We start from the raw sequence: 26857 nt of genomic DNA, 5'->3' as shown, positions 1-26857 counted from the left end.
AAAAAAAAAAAAATTTCATGCATCAAAAGTATATAGTAAGAATGACAACCTAGACCGTAAGTTAAAGTGGGCATTCACTTTTATCAGAGACGTCCGTTGGGTGAAATAATGTCTTTTATTGGACCAAGTTCTCTTGGTGGAAGAGGCAAGCTTTTAAGCTTCATAGAGCTTTTCTTCAGGTCTGGAAAATGTACCAGTGTCTCACAGCTAAATACAAGATTGTTAAACATAAGGGTTAACATATTGGAAGAAATCACTTAAAATGAAGCTGTCTGACACCACTGAGGTGATAGGACAAAGAATTGCATTCTTACCCACAGCAACTTCACATTTAACAATAAACATTTTGTCCAAACCATATCAACAGCCGTGGGTACTAGAATGGATCCCCAATATGCCACCGCAGGAAAGAATTTGTGCACTACAAAACTAATGATATACACCTCTATCCTGATATAACATGACCTGATATAAGGCAGGTTCGCATACAACATGGTAAAGCTCCGACATGCTGCTCTGAGCAGCGTGTTAAGGGTGCTGGGGCCGAGGGGTTGGATAAGGGGCAGAGGGTCTCAGGGGCGGTCAGGGGCTCCCCCCCAGGGTCTGGAAGGCAGGAGCTGTTGGGGGGCAGTTTGGGGGGCCCCGCAGTCCTAGAGTGGCCCGGGGGATTAGCAGGGGGCCGGGAGCAGCCTTCTCTGCTTCTCTCGCCCTGGCCGCAGCCATGTCACTCGGAAAAGGGGGCTTGGGGGAAGGGATCCCCCTCGCATTCACCGGCAGTGGCGGAAGCGGAGCAGCCCGGCCCCAGCCGCTTCACTCTGCCAGCTCCCAGGTGCGGCGCTCTGCTTCCCGCTGCAGGTGAGTGTGGGACCTTTCCCCAAATCCCCCCCCCACCCCCCCCCCAGCGACATGGCTGGGGCCAGGGCAAGGAAAGCGGAGGGCGCCCTTTCCCTAACCTCCCTGCACTCACCAGCGGGCCAGCCCCGCCGCAGGTGAGTATGGGGGGGCGGGAGGCGTCCTTTCCCCAACCTCCCCGCACTCACTGGTGGTGGGAAGCGGAGCGCCGTGGCTGAGAGGTGGCGGAGTGGAGTGGGCTGGGTTGCTCCGCTTCCCGCCACTGCCAGTGAGTTCCTGTCAGGGGGCAAGGGTGTGGATAGGGATCGGAGCAGTCAGGGGACAGGGAGCAGGGGAGTTGGGTAGGGGGTGGGGTCCTGGGTGTGAATAGGGATGGGGGTCTCTGGAGGGGACAGTCAGGGAACAAGGAACGGGGGTGCCAAAACAAGTTCCATATAACGCAGTCTCACCTATAACGCGGTGAGATTTTTTGTCTCCCAAGGACCACGTTATATCGGGGTGGAGGTGTACTTGAGATACATCAGTGATAGTATCATCCCTTGGACCGATGATCTTAACACCTACATAGATTTCCACCACAACTTTAACACCCCCCCCCGCCTCCTCCCCCAGCCATCAAATTATCTCTAAAAACTCCCCCATCAGTATCATCTTCCTGGAAGCTGTGATCAGCTTTAACAATGAAACCCCACAGACAACTATATACAAGAAACCCATGGATCACCACACTTACCATCACAGATCAAGTAGCCACCCCAGACGCACAAGAAATCTGTTATGTACAGCCAGGCACTCATATTCCACAGAACATTTTCCAAGAAGAAAGTCTGAGATACTCACATTAACACACTTAAAACCATCTTCACCAAAAGAGGACATCTCATCAGATAAGTTCATTGCATCATGGTATGGTCCACCAAAATACTCCAAAAGAACCTGCTTCAACACAGAAACCAAAAACACTGACCTACTTGTCACCTACCAACCCACACTGGAACCCATATGAGGTATTATCAAACAATCACAACCCCTACTTGATGGGGACCCCATCCTGAAAGAAATCTTTCCTGAACCCCCTTTTCTGACCCTCAAACAACCCTTACCCCAATCATGTGAAGCTCATCTTCAGAAGCAAGCTTCCCACAGACCAGGATACTCAATTCAAAGCAGCGCCAGGCCCTGTTAGAACAACAAATGCAAAGCATGCAGGCAGATCTCCCTTGCTACAGAGGTCAACACCCTCAACAACACACCTTCCATGAGTCCTTCACATGCCTATCACAACATGTGTGGTGTACCTCTTCCAGTGCATCAAATGCCCCAACAACAACTATGTGCATGGAAACAGACAACCACTACACTCGAATGAACTCAAACAGAAAAATGATAAAAGACAAAAACACCCATCACCTTTTGGTGATAGGGTGTTTGGTTCTTTCAGAGAAGAACACTTTTCTGAACAGATCACTCTACATCTGACCTCTCAATCTGCATTCTCAAAAGAATCCAGCACAACACGTTCAAAAGATGAACCTAGGAACTTAAATTCATATTTCTGCTAGACACTAAAAATCATGGTCCCAACAGTGGCACCGGTTTTATGGCTCATTACAACAATTTGTAACTTACTAGCCCTTCTTTGTCCTATGACTGCAGAGGTGTTAGTTGTTCACTTCATTTTAAGTAGTTTCTTCCAACAAGTGTTAACCCCTTATGCTTAGCAATCTGTCCTACCTGGTATACAACTGTGACACTCAGATATCTTTCCCAGACCTAACGAAAAGTTCTGTGAAGCTTGAAAGCTTGTCTCTAACACCAATATAAGTTGATCAAATAAAATATATTACCTCATCCACCTTGTCTCTCTTATATCTCGGGACCAACGCAGCTACAACACACTGCAATGTACCATTATAACAATCACTTTCTTAGTTTAGTTTGCTGTAGATTCATCACGATGGTATTTGTAGCTTAGGGATAAACTTAAAAGAAAATGGCATTGTTCATCTTGGTGGACAGCACTTTGGTACACTTAATTACCTTAATTGATTTAATTTGAGTAATAAAAAAAAAAAGAGAAAATGTCTGGCACCAGAGAATTTTAGTAGTCTGTACATAAGGGAGGGGCGGGAACACAACATCTAGATAAAATGGGTTAATTCAGTTATATTGTTCAGAGTTCTAAAAACACAAACTAATATCTGACATGAATGCATTTAGGGTTGTCAGTGTGGCAATTACACATGGTTAAAGGCTACACAAATTAGCATGTTTTAACACCATTTTAAAGTCATCTTAATCTGGTATGGATGACTTAATTTCATAGGCATTTGCAGATACTTAATTTTGCCTTATTGTTGCTTACCAGGAAATGGGGCTTCATGCTGAGTCAGTTTTTCCATAGGTACATGGAAGATTTTGGATTTTCTTTTTTAACATAGTATAGACAAAATATAGTGTTTGTTTCCCCAAAAGATGTTGCCAACTGCACAAGAGTGTTTACAGTACAGTGTTAAGGAGTAGGTAGAACGTGTTAATCTTTTAAAGAAATTACAGAGTATATTTTTAAAAATTATATTAAATCAAAAACCTACTGAGTACAAAGCCTTTGAGTTCAGTGAAATAAGTTTTCTAATTTCACATTATCTACATTTGTCATACTTCTGTAATTTTGCAATCCATAATATTTTCTAGGCGTGGTATCTCACACTACATATAATTTTAATGGAGAAATATTTGTAGCTAGATGCATTTGTATATTTAAATTCATAAAAGGTGCCTATACAGAATTCTCTGTACTGTAGAGTCACTAATGCATCCAGAACTCAGTTCATAAAGACCTTCCTCTCCACCAGAATAAATTTTCTCCTTTTCTGTTAATTCCAAAACTCTAGTCAACCCTCTATGACAACCCAAGGAATGCCAAGGAAAATACTTTATCCTCACTGTGCCCTGAAGGTAATCAAATCTTGGCTGTGTAGGACCACAGAGAAGTTACTTCCAAAGCTGAAGATCCTTCACAGAGAGCATCATGCTTTAAGACCTCTCCCATTAGACCTGGATCCATAATTGTCACAGAACAAGTGCCTCAGTTCCGACCGGGGACATTGCATGAAGAGAGGCATCATACAAAGAAACAAAATCCTGTTTTGATAGAGAAAAGCATAATGGGATGAGTTACAAGTTTGTTGTTTCTAATGCTTTTTAATACTTAGAAGCCAAACAGCTAATACGGGGTCTGTACAAAAGAAAGTTGTAATAGATGTGGTGAAGATAGAAGGAGGAGGGCTATAGGTAACTTCTGTAGGGGTTACTGAAACCCTTCTGTATCCTTTCCCTAATAGTAGGCTTTGCCAAGCAGGCCAACATCCTGGTGTTTTGGGGGTTAATTCCTATACATGATTCAGAGGCAACTCTAGGAAGCCCTGTCACTGGAGAGCTAATTAAGGGGAACTGGGTTTATGTAAAATTTAAAAGAAGGGATTTTTCTCTGAGGGGAGAGAGACTAAGGAGTTGTGCTGACCAAGTGTAGAGAGCTCTGGGGAAGCATAAAAGCTATTTTGTATGGCTTTGGCTTTTTGTATTTTTGAATTTACTGCTTGTAAAATTTTGCAGAAAAAATGCAGCTAGAAACTTTTGTCAAATTTGAGTCAACCGAGAATCCAGATAGTAAAATCCTGTCGCAGGAGGGTGATTTTGTATTTAGACCTGAGCTTCTGGTGTACTTTCTTTCTTATGTTCTACCCTGGCTGTGTGACAGATTGATATATTATAAAGCCAGAAGGGGCTGTTGTGATTATCTAGTCTTATGTCCTGCATAACTCAGGCCATAGACATGTACTGGGTTCTTGATCTGAATAAACTAATAAGTCAAGGGAACTAATTCCTAGTCACTAAGATTAAGGGAGGAAAGGCCAGCTGCAAGGAAGAGAGAAGCTAAGGGGATGTGACTCATGATCTAGACATGTTGGGAGTTAGGAGAGTGACAAGAGTCACCCACGAGGAAGGATTTAAGGGGCTTGCTGTACCCTACTCAAAAGTTAAATTGACATTGTATTTGAAATATATTGTGCAATATATTTTCCCCACAGAGAAATGGGAAACTATTGGAAGTCTAAGAGCTGGCCTAGTCAAAAGTAGTAGGTTACCCAAAAGGAAAAGGAAGGACAGGTTGAACTCAAGGTAAAATTTTTTCTATTTAAATTGTTCCCTTCTTCCAGTCCAAAGATGTCTGAAGTAACCTTACACACCAGTATAAAGACTTGCAATTTACTTCTTTCTTGACTGAATCTCTGTTTTTCCATGATAGAAAAATTTTGTTTTATTTAAGCTAAATGAAGCTACTGACCATTTTGCAATGATTACTACTAGCTCTTAACATTTATTGACAACTGAGGAGAGGTTGCAAAGAGTCAGAGCCTTAACTCAGTTTTGATCCTTGGTCAAAAACATGGATTAGAGAGTTGCAACCTGGAAGGCAATCTCGGCACTCTGACTGTGGTCATACCAAAACATGGAAAGCATAAGAAACTAAGAAAAACTAGATTGAAGGGGCAAAGATGGTAGCTGTATAGCTTAAAATCAACATAATAGACTTCATCAACAGGTAGCCTGTGCAAATCAGATCATAGGTAGAATGTGTATTCCACCAGAGCACAGATATTATGTATACTGCCTATGAAGGACAACCTATTACTGAGTTACCTGCAGTTTCTCAATGGTTTTAAATTGTAGAATAATCCAGCCCTGTGGTGGCCAAGACATAGATAACTGTGGGAAGGTCCAAATCCAACATAAAAGGTCTAAACCTTCTTGTCACATAAAAATGATAAAAGCAGTCTTGGCCACTCCTGCTGTCTGGGCATCAAGGAGCAGATGGGAATTCAGCATGACCTATAGGATGAGAACTGGAGTAACAAGTGGCAGGCATGCCACCTCTGTGCTGTTACTTCTGTCATTTCTTCCATTTGCTTACCCCAATATATGCACATTCCTTCAGGCTTATCTGGACTGAGTCTCAGCCACTGAGCTCTCAGCCAGACTCCAAGCTCTGCCAGCACCTAGGTAAGTTGCTAAACTGTACCAACTGAACCAGGAGAGAGCTGAGATACAGTGTTAATTGTCATCTACAGATAGTGAACATGCCCAAACCAGCAAATTTTAAAAAATACTAGATAATTTTATTTCATTGTATATTCAGTCTCTTTTCTTTCTGTTTATTGTACAGTCGGAATCAAATAGACTTGAGAATTTTTTAATATATTCACTCTAGTAATGGCAAATGAAGTGTCTCTAATCTGTTTTATAATGAGTTTTCCTGTTGAATTAATTCTGTCAAATCAAGTGACTAGTTCATATAGTTCAGTATTCAACAAGGCTTTGAACATATCCATTTGGCTTTAACCACTGCATCACACAGATGTAAACCTTTTGTCTTCTGTTTTGGACAGTAAGAAAGACTGATTTCAGATGACAATATTCACTTGACTCTATGCTAGGAGCAATGTGTAACTAAATAGACTATAGACAAACCCAGCAGACTGTCAACAAGGCTTTGAACATACCCCTTTGGCTTTAACCACTGTATCACACAGCTGTAAACCTTTCGTCTTCTGTTTTGGACAGTAAGAAGGACTGATTTCAGATGACAGTATTCACTTGGCTCTATGCTAGGAGCAATGTGTAACTAAATAGACTAGAGACAAACCCAGCAGACTATGCTCTGATTCTAAAATTTTGTTTCTCACTCTCAAGAAGTAATGAACAGTGAATTAACTCAGGCTTGGAAGAAGATTGGCTAATTAGACTTGTCTGAATATGTTAAAAAAATAAGTATGGTAGCACAACTTGATCCCAGATATTCAAACTAGTGTGAAACAGAGGCACATTAATAAGAGACTTGATTTTCAGGGATGCTGACCAATTGTAGCTCCCATTGAAGTCCACATGGACTCGTACATCACTTAAAAACACACCTATAAAGAAACATGCTCAGGTTGTAGGATATTGTCTTAGTCTTAGAGTTCTCATGGTGCTCCTGAAGTGTCCAGGTATTACTAGGTTGAGTTCTAACCACAAAACTTGGTGAACTTGAACTTGATTCTTGGAATCCTGAAACATACTCTGAGCTAGCATCGCAACATAGTCATATTGGTTCAGTGCTGCCATTATGGCAATGTTACAACATAATAATAATACCTAACTCTTATAAAGAACATTTCATCATTAGATCTTAAAGCACTTTACAAAGGAGATCAGTATCATTATCCCCATTTCACGGATGCCATCACTTTTGCAGATGGGATACATCAAATAAATCATATATGCAAAGATTTGAGCTCAGTTTAAGGTGGAATAATTAGATAGTGTATAGATGTAGTGAGCTGGAGAATAAGACAGCAATATGGTCTGATATAAAATACTTTTTTGGAGAGGGGTATTAGGAAAGCTGTCATGTCAGGTGTCATTGAAATAAAACTGATGTTAAAATAGCTGAACATCATTTCACTGAGATGTGGCAGCCTAATCATATTCTGTTTTATATTAATAAATCAAATGGGATATATTGAGGGGCAATGTAATAGCTGTCTTCCAATGTATAGGTCTTTGAAGTGTGAAGTGATGTGTAATGAATGTGTGATGCAACACTGATAAACCTGAGATGGACTTGTCACTCTTCATTCACTTAAAATATGTAGCTGAAAGTTTAACACAATATTGAAGGATTTATCAAAAGATAACGCATTGCTGATGCACCTATTTAATAGGCTTTAGTACACATCTATCCTCGGTGACTAGCAGTCATTCACCTTAAGGTGTGGAGCTGAAGAACCATTTTAAAAACTCAAAATGTACAAGTGTCGTGATGGCGTAAGTTTTATCTGGAAGCATGGTAGAAGTGGAGAACAACATTATCTCAATGAATGTGGATGCTGTGTGTGTATCAGGAGTATACTGCAGTACATTGGGGGGGGTGGGGGGATATATATTTCCCTCCTTGACATTTACTTGATGGGATACAGTCTAGAATAATATCAATCATTTTCTTAAATTGCATGTTTAATTACTTGTCTTAAAAATGTTTTCAAAAGCTTAATCAATTAATTTAAATGACTTAATTACTTTTTTAGTTTTATTTTAGATCAACAGAATGGTAATTTAAAACTGACATTCACATTCGTGTGGATGGGCCACACAAGGCTCTTGATGCAACCTGAGTGCATGGAACAAGGGTGAGCCCACATGGCACAGGTGCTGCATGCTGCAGAAAGAAAAGGGAAGTGGTTTGCCAAAGTACTTAATAGGGTGTTGATGGGGTGGGCCAGGTAATTTGTGCTTATGCAGATCCAGTAGCCCTAATATCCCCTGCATGTGACATAGGTGGGATGTGAACGCTGTTCTAGTCTATAGGCTGGAATATTGTCTCAGGGTGTACCGTGTTGCAGTTCCATATCCTTGTCCCAATTTAAAGGCTCAGCTTTCACCTCCAAAAATCATGCTTCCTGCACTTAATTTTACCCAGGATGAATAATTCAAAATAATTATTCTTGGTAAAGTAGATTTTTTGGTGTCTTTATATACGATTCGCCCTTAATCCGTTTTTCTTTATATATTACGTATCATTAACTATCAAAATCTAATATTGAAATAATGCATCTTAAAGTCCAGGATTCATTAAACTGAGAGTTGACCTATCCCACTGTGCATAACTATAGCATCTGGTAGCACAGATAATAAAATGAGAACTCAGTTTTGGGGAACCAGATGGCTCAGGAGACTATTAACAGGGTATATGGAGCCTTTAGCTCAGGTCAGTAGTAGTGGGAACATACCTGTGTAAAATGACTTGATCTCAACTCTGACTTGAATGCACATGGAAAGTGCACTACTTTCTGAACCTTGGAGTGAATTCCTTCAAGTTGGAGTTAAAGCACATTTGTGAGGAAGCATAAGTAAGCTTTGTCTGTCCTGTGTTGTGTTGGTTAAATAGGCGACTTCTGGGTCTGATCTTTATTTACACAAAAAGGCCTCAAAGCAAGTGTAAATGTAATTTAAGCCCATTTTAAGTCCCCTTGCACTGCCAGAGTGTCTCCAAAGCAGTTTTTTCAGTATCTTGGATGAAAAATGAAATTAATTAACAAAAGATTAATATTTGAAACAACAAAGAAACCCTTATAGATCTATCTTCTTTTGGCACATTTTGTGACACTTCAGAAGTGTTCAGCGAAATTAAAGCTTAACAAACAAAGTTCCATATTATTTTATTTATATATATAAAAATAAAAAATAAAATAAAAAAAAATCTTTGTGTATTCCATATTTTGCCAAAGTGTTAAATTTGATCATTAGGAACTAATGTCCTGTAAATTCCAGAAGGCAAATCTAATGCTATCTGTAACACAGGGCATATTCAAACAGTTGTTTATTGGAGAGCAGTGGACCACAGAATATGCCTCTGGTATCCAGACATAAAACAATCCTGTGCAAGTTGAAAATACACTTCAGTCTATGCTTGATTCTAAATGAAGCACAACCAAAACATTTTGCTCTAATGGTGGGTCTCATCAGCACTTTTTTATATGCCTGAAATTAATTATTTTATGGATGTGATAGTGTCAGCCATGCAAAGGAAATAATTAAATCCCAGTTTGATTGTTAACTCACATTCTTGTTGTGATCACCTATTGAAAATTGTAATTGTCTCAATTTCTGTGCCTTTAGTTGGTAATTGTTAATTTTCGAACAAGCTAATGTTTAGTAAAGCACATGATACTAGCAGATGAAAAGGATCTTGCATTATGTAAGAATTGCTGCAGAGAAGACACAAACAGTCTGAAAAGCGAACAACCAAATGCTATGAAAATATTCAAGAAATATCTCTTGTGCCACTGTAAGGATTTTCAGGTTGGTTGATTTTAACCAATGATATATTCCAAATTCTGGAAGCAAGGATAAACTGCAGTGTAGGTGAGGCTTTAGGATATTGAAATACCAAATTATATTATTTTATTGCTTTAATATAGGCTGTATGGAGTTTTAGAAAAAAAAGATTTTTCCCTTCTGTTTTTGTTTATTTGAAAATAGTCTAAGGCTTTAATACGGTTCAGTGACATAGTTACAATAAGGTTTTGTTCTGACTCCACTGTAAGATAAGAGTTTTAACCATGTTGGGGGACTAATGAGATTTAACAGGGTCATGGATGATTTTAAAGTGTAGACGGGCATAGTGGTATCCAATTTCTAATTTCAGAGTAAAAAGAAAAGGAGTACTTAGAATCATAGAATCATAGAATCATAGAATATCAGGGTTGGAAGGGACCCCAGAAGGTCATCTAGTCCAACCCCCTGCTCAAAGCAGGACCAAGTCCCAGTTAAATCATCCCAGCTAGGGCTTTGTCAAGCCTGACCTTAAAAACCTCTAAGGAAGGAGATTCTACCACCTCCCTAGGTAACGCATTCCAGTGTTTCACCACCCTCTTAGTGAAAAAGTTTTTCCTAATATCCAATCTAAACCTCCCCCATTGCAACTTGAGACCATTACTCCTCGTTCTGTCATCTGCTACCATTGAGAACAGTCTAGAGCCATCCTCTTTGAAACCCCCTTTCAGGTAGTTGAAAGCAGCTATCAAATCCCCCCTCATTCTTCTCTTCTGCAGACTAAACAATCCCAGCTCCCTCAGCCTCTCCTCATAAGTCATGTGCTCTAGACCCCTAATCATTTTCGTTGCCCTTCGTTGTACTCTTTCCAATTTATCCACATCCTTCCTGTAGTGTGGGGCCCAAAACTGGACACAGTACTCCAGATGAGGCCTCACCAGTGTCGAATAGAGGGGAACGATCACGTCCCTCGATCTGCTCGCTATGCCCCTACTTATACAACCCAAAATGCCATTGGCCTTCTTGGCAACAAGGGCACACTGCTGACTCATATCCAGCTTCTCGTCCACTGTCACCCCTAGGTCTTTTTCCGCAGAACTGCTGCCGAGCCAATCGGTCCCTAGTCTGTAGCGGTGCATTGGATTCTTCCATCCTAAGTGCAGGACCCTGCATTTATCCTTATTGAACCTCATTAGATTTCTTTTGGCCCAATCCTCCAATTTGTCTAGGTCCTTCTGTATCCTATCCCTCCCCTCCAGCGTATCTACCACTCCTCCCAGTTTAGTATCATCCGCAAATTTGCTGAGAGTGCAATCCACACCATCCTCCAGATCATTTATGAAGATATTGAACAAAACGGGCCCCAGGACCGACCCCTGGGGCACTCCACTTGACACCGGCTGCCAACTAGACATGGAGCCATTGATCACTACCCGTTGAGCCCGACAATCTAGCCAGCTTTCTACCCACCTTATAGTGCATTCATCCAGCCCATACTTCCTTAACTTGCTGACAAGAATGCTGTGGGAGACCGTGTCAAAAGCTTTGCTAAAGTCAAGAAACAATACATCCACTGCTTTCCCTTCATCCACAGAACCAGTAATCTCATCATAAAAGGCGATTAGATTAGTCAGGCATGACCTTCCCTTGGTGAATCCATGCTGACTGTTCCTGATCACTTTCCTCTCCTCTAAGTGCTTCAGGATTGATTCTTTGAGGACCTGCTCCATGATTTTTCCAGGGACTGAGGTGAGGCTGACCGGCCTGTAGTTCCCAGGATCCTCCTTCTTCCCTTTTTTAAAGATGGGCACTACATTAGCCTTTTTCCAGTCATCCGGGACTTCCCCCGTTCGCCACGAGTTTTCAAAGATAATGGCCAAGGGCTCTGCAATCACAGCCGCCAATTCCTTCAGCACTCTCGGATGCAATTCGTCCGGCCCCATGGACTTGTGCACGTCCAGCTTTTCTAAATAGTCCCTAACCACCTCTATCTCTACAGAGGGCTGGCCATCTCTTCCCCATTTTGTGTTGCCCAGCACAGCAGTCTGGGAGCTGACCTTGTTAGTGAAAACAGAGGCAAAAAAAGCATTGAGTACATTAGCTTTTTCCACATCCTCTGTCACTAGCTTGCCTCCCTCATTCAGTAAGGGGCCCACACTTTCCTTGGCTTTCTTCTTGTTGCCAACATACCTGAAGAAACCCTGAAGAAACCCGGATGAATCGATGAAGTGAGCTGTAGCTCACGAAAGCTTATGCTCTAATAAATTTGTTAGTCTCTAAGGTGCCACAAGTACTCCTTTTCTTTTTGCGAATACGGACTAACAGGGCTGCTACTCTAATTTCAGAGTAGCAGCCATGTTAGTCTGTATTCGCAAAAAGAAAAGGAATACTTGTGCCACAAGTACTCCTTTTCTTTTTGCAATTTCTAATTGGATCTTGTTACATGTATTCCCTCCTTATACAACTAGTCTTTTGGACTTGGAGTCGAGAGATCTAGGTTCTGTTCACAGCTCTACCCCTCAACTGCGGTGTGGTCTTGGTCAAGTTACTTCAGCTCTTTGTGCCTAAGTTTTCTTACCTCTCATATGGTGATAATAATACTTAGTAGAGTTGTGTAGGGACCAAAATTTATGATCTACATAACATTTCAAATTTCTGATATTTTTTTTTTAAATTCTGAATAGGAAAAAAAGCTGGGAATGCAAAATTTTCTGTGAAATGGAAATTTTAGAAAAACTTCCATTTCAGGAGAACAGAAACAGAATTTAAAATTTTTTTTGAGTGGGGATCAAAAGCTGGCCGGGGAGCTGAGTAACCCAGGAAACTAGGAAGCCTGGGATCCTGCTAGCCAAGGGGCGGACTGAGAGCCAATGCAGCCTGGTAGCTAGGGGACTAGCTGGTGGGGAGCTGGCAGGAAACCAAAGAAGGAAGCAAACAGGCTCGCCTTCCTGACTTCTGTCGAATCAGCATTTTCTGATGGAAATCCGTTCTATTGGAAAATATTTAAGCAGCTGTAATACCTTTCTTTGTAAAGAGCTTTGAGATCTATAGATGAAGAACGTGGTATAAGAGCTAATACTCATTATTTTATTGTTAACTTTTTTTTGTACCACAAATCTGTTGAGTATCACTTCTGCTTTGCTTTGTTTAAAAACTGCAGTGGAAAAAAGATCTAAAAAATGCACTGGAAGGAAAGATTTTGCACAGGTAGACAACAGAATAGGGGACCAGTTAGGTCCCTTCTTTCTATAACTTCTATCTGATTCTATGAATAAAATCAATTGCTAAAATTTATTTACCTGTATCATTCTGAGAAAAACTAGAAACATAACTAAGAGAAAGCAGCCTCAGAAATTAAACATCCAACCTTCCAAATCAAGTTTTGTGATCTTTTCCAAACTGCACAAACTAATTAGTAAAGGAAAAATATAACTTTCATAAACTAAATTAGCCACCTAATTGAATAACATAATCACATTAACAACAAAGCGAAACATAGCCATTTCTCTTGCTGGAGAAAACCAAACATTTTATAGGCTTTACTTCATCAGAAGCCTGTAGATCACTGCAAGGAAAGGAGAGTTGTATTCTGCTTGTTGTATATAGAATTAGATTATATCTGAAAACAGAAATCACTATTAACATTTGCAGCTATTTTTAATGTTTTAAAAACTCCCCAATGAAACGTAATGGTAGTTTAACTTTATTTGTATTCCTAGCATCTTTTAATTGTGATCCTAGTTGCAAAGATCTTTCATTAATCTACAATTCCAGCATCAATTTCTGTTTAGTAACCATGACTACAGGAAGTCGTAAATGTCAGCTGTATTAAATATTCTTCTGCTGCATATTTTTAAGGAGGTTAGGGGAGGAGAAGGGTTTCTTTTTTGTTTTTCTTAAAGAACATAATTATGTACATTTTCACCATGGTTTACCCACCCTTGAGCAACTCCTAAACTACTCCTGTCGTTTTATCTTAAAGTAAGCTGGCAAACATTGGTAAACTGTAGAGGAAATGATGGTAGTTATTGAAAACTTTAAATAATTCACCTTCAGAATAAAAAGAAAATATATATGTTAAGCTACAAGAAGCCAAAATCACAATCTCCAGTCTAAAATGCCAAAGTAGTTCAAATTTGGCGGGGGGGGGGAGGGGATGAAAGAATAGTTCAGTTTTGAATCTGAACTGCTTGCCCTTTATAATTTTGCTTTAAGTGCATTATCATAACTGTAAAGAACTTATTTTCTGGTTCCAATTTGAATGCAGATGAAATCCTGCAAATCTTCTGACATTTCCACCGTTTTGGGGTAAAATTAATTAGAATGATTTACAAGATTTTGGTCCCGCTGTGAAGAAAGTGGGAGTTACCTGTGTTATTTTTATGAATGTTTTGTGCATCTGTATTTAACCATTTATTGTATGGTTTTCTCGATGGAACATCATTGTTCTAGGGAGTTCTCCACATACACCCTGGAAAGAGGCAAGGACTAATTCAACTGCCAGAGTTTAAATGGACAATACAGCAAAACCACTACTGATAGTCTACCTCCTCTGACTTCCCTGGAGAGATGCATTAAACCAGATTGACTAGGTTCAGGTGTCGCAGAACAAATACAGGGACTTTGAAGTGGATATAATACTGCCTGTTTCCGGGTAGAAAAAGCTGAGGATAAAACTGAGGAGCAGAGGCTACAGGGGTGTAGTTTCTCTTTCCAGCGCTAATACTGGGGGAGTGGTCGAAACAATGGCAAGCTATCTAAAGTTGCAAGGAAAGACTGAGGTTTAGATAAGATAATAGGCATGTAAACCTCTTGTTTTAAATCTTCCTTCCCCGTTGTTTTCTTAAGGATAAATAAACAATACTTCATTTTGAACAAGCTGTTATCTGTCACTACTTTTCACACTGTTCACATCTCCTGGAGGAAAGTCCATAGCAGGAGCCAAAACCCACTTGGACCTGATAAGGGTTTGTGGTAGGTGGACAGGAGTGATAGTCTAACAGTGGAGTGAATTGTGGGATTCCACCCAGAGAGAAGCACAGGTCTGTCACTAGGAAAGGGTGCCGACAGAGCAACTGACTCAGTGGTCAATTGAAAGTACAACTCACCCAGGAAATGCAACAGTAGCAAACGCCGAAACCAAATCCCAGTCCAGTCTGAGTCTCAGACCTCAATATAGCTCCTGATAATAGTTGCTCCTCCTCACATCCTTAGCTAACATTACAATACAAACAGCAGTTCTTTTAAAACAATAATACAGCTAATCAAACATAAGACAATTATTATTTTTGAAGTTATTTTTACTAGCACAATGCTATAATATTAAGCAGTTCAAGTCATCTAGAATTAAGCGAAAATGCTTTGTTTCAAGTTAAAATATATATTATGCGGTTTCTATATCAACTACCCCTCAAATTCAGAGAGAGCTTTATAACTGCACATACTACATGCTTCTTTTTAAAGATTGGGGAAAAGGGTGTGGAAAAAATAAAGGTGAGCATTTTGTGACAGTAGACACATAAGCAGCCAATCACTCTGACAGGTGCACTGGGAGAATGTTTTAACCTATTAGTGTCATTTGAACCTTCTGTAACATTATTTGTCAGTTTAGGTTTTGTGGGGATATAGCACAGTATACATCTAAATATATTATGTACACTGAGCAGGGCCGGCTCTAGGCACCAACAAAACAACCAACAGGTGCTTGGGGCGGCACATTTCTTGGGGCGGCATTCCAGCACCAGCCATGCCGCCCCTAGAAATATGCCTCTGCCGCGCTCGCCTCCGCCTGCTTCCCTGAGCGCGCCGCCGCTGCTCTGCTTCTCCCCCTACCTCCCAGCCTTGCTGCGCGCCAAACAGCTGTTTCGCGGCAAGCCTGGGAGGGAGGGAGAAAGGGAGGAGAAGCCGAGCGGTGGCGCGCTTGAGGGTGGCGGAGTGGAGGTGAGCTGGGGCAGGGAGTGGTTCCTCTACCCCCCCTTCCTTCCTGCGCTCCCCCCCGGCTCACCTCTGCTCCCCTGAATGCGCTGCCTCTCCCTTGCTGAGAGGGAGGGGGGAGAAGTAGAGAGGCAGCATGTTCAGGGGAGCAGATGGAGCGGAGGTGAGCTAGGGTGGGAGGTTGCAGGGGGGAGAAGCTGCAGGAAGCAATGGGCAGGGGAAATGTGGAACACCTGGGGGAGGAGGCGGGGCTGGGGATTTGGGGAAGGGGCTAGGAAGGGGCGTAGTTGGAGCGGGGGCAGGGAGCGCATGAAAAAAAAAGCAGGGGTCGCCAAAATTTTTTTTGCCTGGGCTGGCAAAAATCCTAGAGCCGGCCCTGACACTGAGAATATATTATCTGTATGTATAGTTTTTAAATGTAAACATAATACATCTTTTTAAATTTTATTTTCAGTTTTACAATATTCTCTAATTCAACAGTGTCTTCAATTTTAAGTCTTCATAAAATGTATTGTACAAAAATATTTAGCACTTCAAATACTTTTATCTTAAATTTTTTATGAACATTAATTCTGACAGCATTTCTGAGAAGAGGTCAGTGTTAATCTCGAAGCTGACAATATTTTGCCTTGGATGTAGGAGGAATAATAGAGTGTGGTAGGAATGGGCCTGAGTAGCAATGGAGCAGATTTGAGGTGGAAGGAGAGTAGGATAGGATATACTTATACCCTTAGGGTGACCATATTTCCAAAAGGGAAAACAGGACATTGCTTGGGGCTAGCCTGAGGTGGCCTCCCCCCCAGTGCAGGGCTGGCCTCAGCTGCTTGCCTAAACTTCCCCCACACACACACACCTGTGCAGGGTTGTCCTGAGCGGCTCACCTGAGCCCCCTTCCCCATATGGGAGGCTCATAATGGGGGACTCGTCTCCAAAAGATCAGGAGGTAGCCTTTACAAAGCCTTTACTGCTTGCCCGAGCCCTGCCTGCCCCCCACCCAAGCCCTTCCTCCCCCCTGTGTGGGGCTGGCTTTGCTACTCACCCCCCCACTGCATGTTTCTCCGCACCCCACTTTTTGACAAAAGTAGGCATTTCTCCCACTTGCTCTTGCCAACTGATCAAGTGATCACCTCTGCAGCAGGGGAAAAAGGGCCATTATTAAGAGGGATGCAAGTTATGGAGGCTCTCAGCTGACTCTGAATGGGTGAGGCAGAACCATCTCCCCTCTGTACCTATGCTGGTACAGGGATGTATCTGGCCCACTGAATCCCAAATTATCCTAATCTGTCACTGATATTTGTTAACAATGCTTTTCTGATTGATTAGCACTTGATGCTTCAAGCACTGTGGAATTTGGCCCCATGATCTTTGAGTAGGGTGGAATGGTTTTCTCTTTGTTGTCTTGTCTGTATTATTTTATTCTTATTTTCTCATAGTGCCTGCTAACTTCTGCTTTTTACACTTCTTTCCTTAAATTTCCTGTTCCAGGCATCACAGTCTTTCCTTAATTGATTTTCTTTTTTTCTTTCTATATGGTAAGCCAGGATTCTGAAAACTTGAGAATGTCATTGTAATTAGTGGCAAATATCCCAATTATTAATTTGGGTAAGATGCCAAATGCTGGGTCAGTCAGGGTACTGTTTGGTCCAAGCCTATATGTTTGGGTCATTGGCTTTTTAGGGTATAAATTATACAAGTAAGTTAACTGGAAAAAGTACCATTTGGAAAACAATATTTATCATAATTGCCTCAGCACAGAGTTGGGTTACAGTGTTTTCAAATACTTTTCAACACTACCTTATATCTTATAATATTATGGGCCAAATCCTGGGGCTTGGGTGGATGATTAAAAAGGTACAATGATGTCGTAAAGCTCACTTTTACATTCTCCTGATACGGATGTGCATGGCTGGTCCCACAGTACAGGTAAGAGCATTCTGAAGATGGCTCCAACTTACTCTGTCTGGTAATGGCCCCAACGTGCTGAAACCAGAACTGGGAATCACTGTAGCATAGAGCTGTCTCATTCTGCCCTCCTACACTGGCAGCGGGGAGGTGGCCTCCATAGGAACCTTTATGTCACCAGATTGGAGTGATCATCCTGAGCCAGATATATCAGGTATATAGATGTAATCTGCGAGGGGTGCAATGCAAAGCAGCAACACTGCACTAGTATGTCTGTCCCCAGGTCTTTAAATTCCAGTATGCATACTAACTCCTACATATATCCATCCAGGGAAAAACTCTTATGACCTGAAAGATAGTATAGATTCAAACAGCAGGGACATGGGTTTCCAGATAGATTTCTGTCTTTTATATAAAAAATGAGTCCTGCAAGGCTTCAAAATCACTACAGTCCCTATTTGTACCTGCAATGGCTACCTAAAATGCATTTAAATAAGTGGATCAGATCTCATGGATCTCTTCATTGTAAAAGAGTCATGAACTGTTTTCAATGTGTGTAAGTTACTGTGATGGGATAAGAGTCAGCTCCCTCTCCCCTCCACTTGGTCTAATGGTCCGCCACCCCAACACACACAGTCACTTGTCATGGCCCTTTAAAAGTTTGAAAGGTTTTATATGCAAAGGAAATAAGAGGTATTGGTGGAGAGGATATATTTTTGGGCATAAGACATATTTTGGAGACAGTTACTTCCTGTTTCTTTAAGGGCCTGGGACCAGAAGCCTGGCAGAGTGAGCTGGGCAGAAAAAACTGGATTACCAAGAGTTAGAATGTGGAAGAGAAAAAGTAACAACAAAGCCCTTACTGAGAGTTGGAAGATATTGTCAGCCCCAATTAGAGTATGATGGAAATGAAAGGATCTGTCCCAAAGAAAAAGGAAGATGAGTGTCCCCATTTGTACCAAACGTATGACAGACTACTGTGCATACAAAAGGAACAGCAATGGCTTTGCTGAGTGAGCTACTAAAGACTGTAGCTAAAACAGCACAATTTTTAATCTGTGGGGGACTCTGAAAGGAGGCTGAACATAGATAACATCCTTAATTGAGAGGGGTAAGAGTCTGTGTGCATAATGGGGGGCTCATCTCCAGAAGATCAGGAGGTAGCCTTTACAAGTTTAAGCAGGATGAAGTCCCCATTTTGCTGTGTACATTAGAACTGGCTCTAGAGACATGGTCTGAAGGCTCTGAATATTGTGAATTATAATGCGCTAAGGAGTACAGTTCACCAGATGAGTGCTTGTAATAAGAGAAGAAGAAAAAAAGCTTAGTTTCCTCATATTTTTGTGAAGAAGATAAGAACATTACTAAGAACTTAATGGACTTTCTTGCAGCAACCAGACAGGAAGTACCCTTCCACCTTCACCCTGCCATCCTGCTGGAGATCATGGGCTGGTGTTAATTTTGGTTGAGCCCCTCTTTTCAATATAGGTTGCCTGTGTGTATGTGTGTGTCTGTATGAGCAAGAGAGAGATGTGGTAATCTGCCCCCTTAAGAGTAGTGGTACTGCCCCCTTAAGCTACCGAGATATCAGCGTAGCCCCTATCACCTGGCATGGCCTTTAAAGGCTTTAGGAGTTTTTGATATGCAAACACCTAGGAAATAAGGAGTATTGATAGAGAGAGAGAAGTCCCTGGGAATAAGTAGTGTTGTGGAGAAAGTCAGTTACTATTTTTTTTTTCAGGGGCCAGGACCAGGAACCTTGCAGAGTTGGAGGAACAAGGCTCCTCTCTCATCCAACCAGTTGGGGATCAGCTGGGAGAAGCATAGATAATATGTTTCCTCCTCTCTTATAGCAGGGCAGACACCAGCTGGACAGTGTTTGGCTGCTGAACTCTCCTAGCCTGAAGGCGAAATAATTATTTAGGCAAAAAGGGCCAGCTGGAGGAGAATCTGGCAGAGGCCCTACAGCTAACCCAAATTACCAAATAACCCGAGTTCCAGGAGGAGGGCTGGACTCCTGGCTTAATGAGAGGCAGAGTGTGACTCTTTTTAAAGTACAACTCCAGCTCCAGGAAGGGACTTCTTGAATAGGGGCAAGAAGCCAACCAGGACTCTATATGGACGTAGAGTGGACATGAACTCAGCAATTAAGGAAGTGAGTAATTGATTAGAATAACCTAGAGGGCCGCTGTGTGCAATGTACCTACAGGACCACAAAGAGGCATGATGAAGGGCAGCACCTGTCACAGTTACGTATCCAAATTCTGCATCTTAATGACCTGTTCATCTTAAAATGGTCTGTGTCACAGTTTTCATATTTTAAATCCTTTTGATTGTAGGTTAAAAGCTGAACCATGGCTAAGGAGATTCCACAACCTCCCTAGGCAATTTATTTCAGTGCTTATCCACCCTGACAGTTAAGAAGTTTTTCCTAATGTCCAACCTAAAGCTCCTTTTCTGCAATTTAAGCCCATTGCTTCTTGTCCTATCCTCAGAGGTTAAGACGAATAATTCTTTTCCTCCTTCTTGTAACAACCTTTTATGTAATTGAAAACTGTTATCCTTGATGATTTCCCGAACTGCCAGTACAGACCAGAACTGACCCATATTGGCATGCAAATTCTAGTTCTCTACTCAAAACTGGCATTACACTGGATCTTCAAAAAAGCAGACTGGACCACTTTCACTATGACTGAAGGCAATATAATCTCCCACATCTCCCCAATTGTGAAGATTTTTGACCATTTTACTGTGCTCCTAATATCCACTGGAAAAAAGAACATTCTCCAGGGACACAGGCCATTATACACTCCTTGTTGAACTGCAGAGAGCCAAGAGCTCCTCCACAAATAATACCAGTAAAGAGACCCAGAAATTGGAAAAGCTCTTCTGGCATTACTGGATGCAGCAAGGCAGAAATGGTGGCTTGAATGTGTAGAAGATCTAAACTTCACACTCGAGCAGATGCGCCTGGAATTTACTGAGACACCAGGGGGATGCAAATTCCACATATGCCACTAGGCTGCAGGTGACAGTCAATCCCATCTCTGCTAAACTTTTATGGACACTCAAACAGCCAGTGGACAAGCAGTATCTCAGACAAATCCAGAATCAACTCCAGCAAGTGATGTCCAAACATAGGCACCAACTCTGTGGGTGCTCTGAGGCTTGAGCACCCATGGGGAATAAATGGTGGGTGCTGAGCACCCATGAACAGCCTCCCATCAGCACCTCCCCTCCCCCTATAATCTCCTGCCTGCTGGCAGGCCCTCCCAATCAGTGCCTCCCCCCTTCACCCATCACACTCAGCTGTTTTGCAGTGTGCAGGAGCTTGGGGGGGAAGCAACGATGTGGTGCTTAGGGGACAGGGTGGAACAGGAAGGGAAGAGGCGGGACCTTGAGGGAAGGGTTGGAGTGGGGATGGTGGCTGCGACAGATCCGGGGATCGAGCACTCCCTGTCACTTTGGAAAGTCAGCACCTGTATGCCCAAATGTGCTCTATCATCCCACTGGTCAGGACTCTTCACAAGTAAGTAGATCAGTGCAACCATTGCAGCCATGAAATTGGGAAATGCAGTGGGAAAAGATGGTATCTATCCCAAGTTCCTATATAATCTGGGTCCACTGGCATGGAAATGGATGATGCAGCTTTTCACTAACATCTTAAAGATCAGTCAACCCCCTCACAAGTAGAGAGAGATCAAGGTCATTGCACTTTTAAAGCCTGGAGAACCTGCAGACCACCCTTCTAGTTATAGGCCAGTCTCCTTCCCACAACACGATGAGCATATGATTCTGAACCAAATTGGGCCAATTGTGGATGCCAGCCTACCAAGGAGCAAGCTGATATTCAAGTGCACAGAAATTGTGGCAATCAGGTGCTGGCCCTCACTACAAACATTGAAGATGGATTCCAAAGAAAACTCAGGATCGGTACTGCTTTCCTTGATCTGTCATTGACACATGACACAGACTGGAAGAATGGTCTGTTGCTGAAACTAGCCAAAGTGATCCTGTGTGTGTGTGTGGATTCTAAGGCTGCTGAACACCATTCTTAGTGGCTGAAGGATGCTCATATATCTTGGAGGTCAAACCAGCAAGCCACACGCTTGGAATAATAGGCTACCACAAGGCTCTATACTTGCTCTGATTCTCTTCAGTGTATACATGAGTGATATGTCTGAAACAGTAGTGCAGAAATGTGCATATGCTGATGATTTGGCAATCACAACTCAGGCCTATAGCTTTAAAGAACTTGAAGTGACCTTTGCTTCTGACCTTAAGACCATGGAGGAGTACTTCCAAAAGTGACAGCTGAGACCAAATCCAGGCAAATCGGTAGTCTCTACTTTCCACCTTACAAAAGAATCACACAAAATAGTCTGTCGAGTCTTGTGGTAGAACTGTGCATTATGATCCAAAGCCAACATATCTCTTTGTCATTCTTGACTGAACACAGACCTTTCATGACGATCTCAAGAAAGTAGCTTCTAAAGCAAAGACTTTTGTGTCAACATTATTCATAAGTTAGTAAGAACAATTTGGGGATCAATTGCCCCAGTGCTACGGACATCACCCTGGTGTACTCAGTGGCAGTGGACTGTACACTAGTGTGAACAAGAAGCTGCCATACCCAACAAGAAATAATTGGCTTAGTTTGCAGCAAGGCAAATTGGTTAGATATTAGGAAAAACTTTCTAACTGTAAAGATAGTTAAGCACTGCTACATGTTACCTAAGAATGTTGTGGAATTCCCATCCTTGGAGGTTTTTAAGGACAGTTAGGCAAGAACGCGTCAGGGATGGTCTAGGTATATTTGGTCCTGCCTCAGCAGAGGAGCTGTTAGATGACCTCCTGAGGTCTCTTCTAATCCTCTGTTTCTATGATTCACCAACTCAGGAGCTACATTGTATCCTTCATAGATTCATAGATACTAAGGTCAGAAGGGACCATTCTGATCATCTAGTCCGACCTCCTGCACAGCGCAGGCCACAGAATCTCACCTACCCACTCCTATGAAAAACCTCACCCATGTCTGAACTATTGAAGTCCTTAAATCATGGTTCAAAGACTTCAAGGAGCAGAGAAGCCTCCCTCAAGTCAACCATGCCCCATGCTACAGAGGAAGGCGAAAAACCTCCAGGGCCTCTCCAATCTGCCCTGGAGGAAAATTCCTTCCCAACCCCAAATATGGCAATCAGCTAAACCCTGAGCATATGGGCAAGATTCACCAGCCAGATACCCAGGAAAGAATTTTCTATAGTAACTCAGATCCCATCCATCTAATATCCCATCCCAGGGGATTTGGCCTATTTACCCTGAATATTTAAAGATCAATTACTTACCAAAATCCCATTAGCCCATCATACCATCTCCTCCATAAACTTATCGAGTAGAATCTTAAAGCCAGATAGATCTTTTGCCCCCAGTGCTTCCCTTGAAAGGCTTTTCCAAAACTTCACTCCTCTGATGGTTAAAAACCTTCGTCTGATTTCAAGTCTAAACTTCCTGGTGGCCAGTTTATACCCATTTGTTCTTGTGTCCACATTGGTGCTGAGATGAAATAATTCCTCTCCCTCTCCTGTATTTATCCCTCTGATATATTTATAGAGAGCAATCATATCTCCCCTCAACCTTCTTTTAGTTAGGCTAAACAAGCCAAGCTCCTTAAGTCTCCTTTCTTAAGACAAGTTTTCCATTCCTCGGATCATCCTAGTAGCCCTTCTCTGTACCTGCTCCAGTTTGAATTCATCCTTTTTAAACATGGGAGACCAGAACTGCACACAGTATTCTAGGTGAGGTCTCACCAGTGCCTTGTATAACGGTACTAAAACCTCCTTATCCCTACTGGAAATGCCTCTCCTGATGCATTTATCGGTGAGCCCAGAAATGTTCCATGCCATGAGTGAACCAGGGCCAGGTTTTGGATCATAAACTTTCAATAGTGTGCTTCCTTAACCTTTTCAGAGGCATCTAGCTAGTGATATTGGAACTGTCCTTTCAAGTAAGATCAAAGGGTAGGGGAAAGAAATGTTTCATAAGTGGAATGATGAAGTGAGCTGTAGCTCACGAAAGCTTATGCTCAAATAAATTTGTTAGTCTCTAAGGTGCCACAAGTACTCCTTTTCATTTTTATAAGTGGAAGAAAGAAGTGGACAGACCGAGGCCAGCAACTGAGCTCCGTACTAATGGAGCTGCCTTAAATGTTGAGTTTGTGCGTTGTGATTAGGCTGCATGACTTGATGCTGAGTCACAGCAGTTTGTGGAGTCTCTGCACTGGCACTCTTGGTGTTGGAATTCTTAATGAGTCAAGCTTCACAAATCTCCTGTGAAAGGACATATAGTTGATTTCTTTTGATGCCTTAAACTAATATGTCACTTAATTCAGTTTGCTTTATTTCCTGAAACGAATAGAATTATCTTGTACTGAGGTGAGTACTGATTTTGTTAGCAGTACCTCTATGGTAAGTGTTTAAATAATAATAATTCGGTTTGAGGAAAGGATTCCATGTACAAGCCAAGTCCAAAGGGGATAACAGTATCCCATGATTTAAAATTAATTAGCTGTAAATTTATGTAGCAGTGATCTTAGATTAGCATTAAAATCAATCTTAGAATTGTATTCTGTTAGCATTTACTACCTATAGAATTGATTAATTCTATAGGTAGTAAAATTGATTAATGGATTGTTATTTTACATTTTATTTCCAATATCATTTTACATAAGATAAATTACATTAAGTAAACTTGGGAATGAATGGAAACTAATCATAATATTTTCAATACATTATAAAAATAAACAGATTTTTTAAGATTTACCTTAGTGTAAATTTCCTTGTTTTATTATAGGTGATTTTGAGATAATTGCTGCATCCAAGTAATGTATTTCACCCTAATTTATTCATTCTCAATCTGAATGTAGCTTTTCTCTGGGAATTTCCTTGGCTTTTTATTTAATAACATCAGACATGAATAGTAAACAAAAAATCCAAAGAGATTTTTACCATGTGATATCTTTAATGATATGAATATGGAGCAGTGATCTTACATTTTTAAATTTTATGGCCATATTCACTGGTATGGTCAGGATGTTGTATGTTACTGTGGAGCAGCAAGAGCATACTGGCCAGCTATGCTTGGTTTACAGGCTGTTTTTTTCATTACTAGTGCTGCCCAAAGCAGCTGGAATGCATTCCCCATTATCCTCCAATCTCCTGCCTCCACATCCCCCTATGCACACAGTTGTTTCCTCATCTGTCCTGTTCCCCAGCATCTATGTTCTGTATCCTACACACCATTTAGATTCTCCATTTGTTTTTTACCCCACATTCTCCTGTACATATACCAGTATCCTCCCTCATACCTCCTCTGTTGAATAGGTCTGATAAGACAGCTTTATAAATGAAATATTTGGGATCAAATATATTTTTGGTAATTTTTCGTAACAGAAAGGTTATGTCAGCAGAGGTTGGTGCCCTCATATAAGATGCCTTTATTCAAAAAGGCTACTGTCTTCCGTTATTTCCAGTGAGAGTGAAATCAGCAGTGATCTTTATTAAGAGCAAGTATGACCTCAGTCCCATTGAGAACAATAGAAAATAGCCACTTTGAAAGAGGAAAGGTGGCTTTCTCTGTAGTGGAACACACATCTAAGCCTATACTGAAGGAGAAACTTTCACTTATGAATACAAAAAGGAAAAAATGATAATTTAAAAGACTATAATGCTACCATTTGGGATAGGGATTATTCTTTATTCCTAGCAAAGTGGTTGGATTCCTGTGTTAAGTGCAAAACTCAACTCACCCTTAACTGTAGAACACCAAAAAATGCCTTCATAATATTTAGATAAATTTTATGCCTTACTGTGCTTGAGGGATTGTAAATCCTATGCATTGTGCTTGAAAAATACTAGCATGGGTAAGATTCAGTCCTTGATGAGTGACATGTTTTGTGCATAAGTGTCACAGTTTAAATGTCTAATAAATTTATAGCTCCACAGGGTTAAAAATAAGAGCTTTATGCCAGTGGGGAAGAAAGCGACTGCACTTTCTAACTGGATGCAGCAGTTGCTCCTATGTATGAAAGATCTTGAGACACAGGACTTAAAAATCAAAACTTAAAGAGAATTTATTTTAGTACATTTGTAGAGGATTTTATGGCTCCCTTTAAGCTGTGTATAGTTGAACTAATGGTAATTAATATACCTGTTGGCTGTGTGTCATTGATTTTCTGCATTGTTTGTTAAATATGAAGAAAGGATTTCAAAAGGAATATAGTATATTAAGTATAAAGTGTATATTAAGTAATTTCAGAGTGATTATACATTTACTCATAATTTGATGTATTGATAAAATAGATGAATACTTTTAAGAATAACATTGGACTGATCCATTTTTTGGATACTATAAAAAAAGTCCTCTATGGTGTTATAGCCTTTTTAAGTTAGTATTTTTCAATTTCTAATTATACTGTGTAGCAACTAATTACACTATGTTAATCCTGAAGTACATTGGAAATGGATACCTTGAATATGAAGTAGAATTTTACAATCTCATAGTTTATTTTGGTAGTTTCATATATTGTTTGCAGATATTAAGGAACAAAATTAAGGTTGGTGTAAACTGGATGGAGTAATGGTGGAGAACTGACAGCATCCCAAGTAGTTAATTTCCACACTTAATTTTAAAGCGTGAAATATTTGTAACGGTATAATTTTTTTAGCTCCTTTGAAACACACTTTCAACTATAACACTTTTTAAACGACTTGTTTATGGATTTCTCGGATTGTGACTGGGTAATCAAAGTTTTAATTAGATTACACTGCACATAGAATAAGAGCCCTGCCCTGATAGATCTTTTGGGATTTATCTCCTACAGACTTGAGTAAATTGGTGGTAGGTGGGATGGTGTGTTAGGGAAAGGGTTGAGCCAAACAGACAAGTAATTTGCTTTAGAAGAGGTGAAGCTATTTTAAAAACATTTCACTAATGAAAAATGCATAGGACTGTCTTATACATTACTAAAAGTGCACAATCGCTAGCTGATGCTGGAGCTGAAGCACTACATAATATCAAAAAGAAAAGGAGTACTTGTGGCACCTTAGAGACTAACAAATTTATTAGAGCATAAGCTTTCGTGAGCTACAGCTCACTTCATCGGATGCATCCGATGAAGTGAGCTGTAGCTCACGAAAGCTTATGCTCTAATAAATTTGTTAGTCTCTAAGGTGCCACAAGTACTCCTTTTCTTTTTGCGAATACAGACTAACACGGCTGCTACTCTGAATACATA

General features: G+C 41.0%; 1 protein-coding gene across 9 annotated transcripts in view; it reads left to right on the top strand.

Moving 5' to 3' along the window:
* The window catches only part of IMMP2L (inner mitochondrial membrane peptidase subunit 2), an 832928-nt gene that overhangs the window by 179530 nt on the left and 626541 nt on the right, over window positions 1–26857 (top strand). The window lies entirely within an intron of this gene.

Source organism: Dermochelys coriacea, chromosome 1 (assembly GCF_009764565.3).
Source record: "Dermochelys coriacea isolate rDerCor1 chromosome 1, rDerCor1.pri.v4, whole genome shotgun sequence".
NCBI classification, from domain to species: Eukaryota; Metazoa; Chordata; order Testudines; family Dermochelyidae; genus Dermochelys; species Dermochelys coriacea.
This window is presented reverse-complemented; position numbering and strand designations above follow the sequence as displayed.